Source organism: Vulpes vulpes, chromosome 14 (genome assembly GCF_048418805.1).
Source record: "Vulpes vulpes isolate BD-2025 chromosome 14, VulVul3, whole genome shotgun sequence".
In the NCBI taxonomy this organism is placed as follows: domain Eukaryota; kingdom Metazoa; phylum Chordata; class Mammalia; order Carnivora; family Canidae; genus Vulpes; species Vulpes vulpes.
In genome coordinates, this window is record NC_132793.1 from 28,049,871 (window position 1) to 28,052,221 (window position 2,351).

Below are 2,351 nucleotides of genomic sequence, written 5' to 3' on the forward strand. Positions count from 1 at the left end.
GCCCCCGCACGCCCCGCCCTGCGCGCGCGCCCCCGCACGGCGCGCACGTCCCCGCAGCCCCGGCGGCGGGCCGGGGACCGGAAGTCGGGAGGCCTCGGGAGGCCGCGGTCGGGAGCGCTGTCCTGCTGTCCTGCCGTCCTGCCGTCCCGCCGTCCCGCCGTCCTGCCGTCCCTGCCGTCCCTGCCGCGGGCTCCCGGCCGGCCCGGCGCCTCTTTCCCCGTGTTTCTGCACCTGGGAAGTGGGAGCCCTTCCCGGCTGGGTGACCTTCAGCAGGTTCACACTTGGAAGGACACACACCTCCCCCAGGGTGGTGGGGGGAGGTCTGCGCCTTGGTCGGTACCTTCACTTAGCGGTCAAGAAATGGTTCACGATTCTGAGCTCCGCATTTTTCCCTGGAAGAGGAGTCGGTATTTATTTACACTGCCCTGCATGGAGCCTGTCCGGTCATGTCTGGTTTTCTTTCATTCATTCATTCATTCATTCATCATTCATTCGTTCATTCATTCATTCCACACTTGGGTTCTTATTGAGCGCCTACCATATGCCATGCCCTGTCCTAGGTGCTGGGGATACAACAGGGAGGGAGACAGATTCAGTCCCCGACCTCGCAGAACTTAGTCTATTAAATTACCACGGAGATAAATGTGAACTTTCAAATTTGTGAGTACTGTGCATAATACATGACGTCATGCTCTGAGGTGCATACAACAGAGATGCCTTGGCCTGGGGTGTGTGGAGTGCTTCCCTGAGGTAGCTAGGTTTAGCCAAGGTCCTAAGGAGTCGGCCCACTGCGTGGATGCCTGCGTAGAAAGAACTCACAGAAATACTCGGGCCCCAGGGAAACATTGTGACACAGCGGAGCAGGACAGGTGGGAGGCAGGCATGGATAATCCTTCTCTGGGTCTTCCTGCATGTGCTCCTGAGATACTTTAACATGACCTCAAAGTTCTTTGACATGCTTCCCATCATTTATGTCCCCTTCCCTAGAATCTCAGCTTGTGACTGCTTTGGGAATTTTGCATTATTTCGGATACGGGCTGTAACAGAAACGAAATTAACAGTGGCTGAAATGAGTCTGAAGTTGTTGTCTCTCTCTTATAACAGTCCAGAGGCAGATAGGGCACCTCGGTTTCACAGGCGGATCCTTCTACTTGTACCTCTCCATCCCTAGAATCCTACTCTCTCCTGTGAATGACCCAAGCTGGCTCTCCAGAATGTTTGCATCCCAACCAGTGGAAAGAGGGAAAAGGGGAATGTGAGGATATATCCCCTTCCCTGCAAGTGCATGACCTAGAAGTTGCATGCATCGCTTCCCCGCATACCTCACTGGCTACTACCTAGTCGTGTAGCTAAATTGAGCTGCACAGGAAGCTGGGAAATATAGCATTCGTTCTGGGTGCCCCATGCCCAACTAAAAATAGGGGTTCTGTGCCTATAGAAGAAAGGAAGAATAGATATTAAGAGACAAAATTAGGGGTGCCTGGGTGGCTCATTTGGTTAAGTGTCTAGACTCTAGATCTCAGCCCCGGTCTTGATCTCAGGATGTGCATTCAACCCCAGTGCTGGGCTCCAATGGTGGGTGTGGAGCCTACTTTTAAAAGAGACAGAGAGAGAGAGAGAGAGAGAGAGAGAGAGAGAGGGAGAAAATTAAAAGGAAGAGCTCCTTTCCAACCTGGCTTTTTCTCTTTTCTATTGAATTATAGTTGACACACAATGTTACATGAGTTTCAGATGTGCAACATAGTAATTGGACAAGTCTATACACGAGGCTGTCCGCTCACTGCCAGGGTTAACTACCACCTGTCCTATACAATGCTATTACAGTACATACTCTCTATGCTGTACCTTTTATTCCTGGGAACTATTCATTCCGTAACTGAAAGCCTGAATCTCCCACTCCCCTTCACCCATTTTGCCTCTCCTCCTGCCCCCCTCCCCTATGTTCTCTGTATGGGACTGTTTCTGCATTTAAAAAAAATTCATTTGTTTTGTAGATTCCACCTATAAGTAAATTTATATGGTATTTGTGTTTCTCAGTCTGACTTACTTCACTCAGCATAATACCCTGTAGGTCAGTCCATGTTGTCGCAAATGGCAAGATATGATATCCTTTTAATGGCCAAGTAATATTCCACTGTATATGTATATTGCATCTTCTTTTTTTTTTTTAAACATTTAAAAAAATTTTTTTAAGATTTTATTTATTTATTCATGATAGTCACACACACACACACACACACACAGAGAGAGAGAGAGAGAGAGAGAGAGAGGCAGAGACATAGGCAGAGGGAGAAGCAGGCTCCATGCAGGGAGCCTGACATGGGATTCGATCCCGGGTCTCCAGGATCATG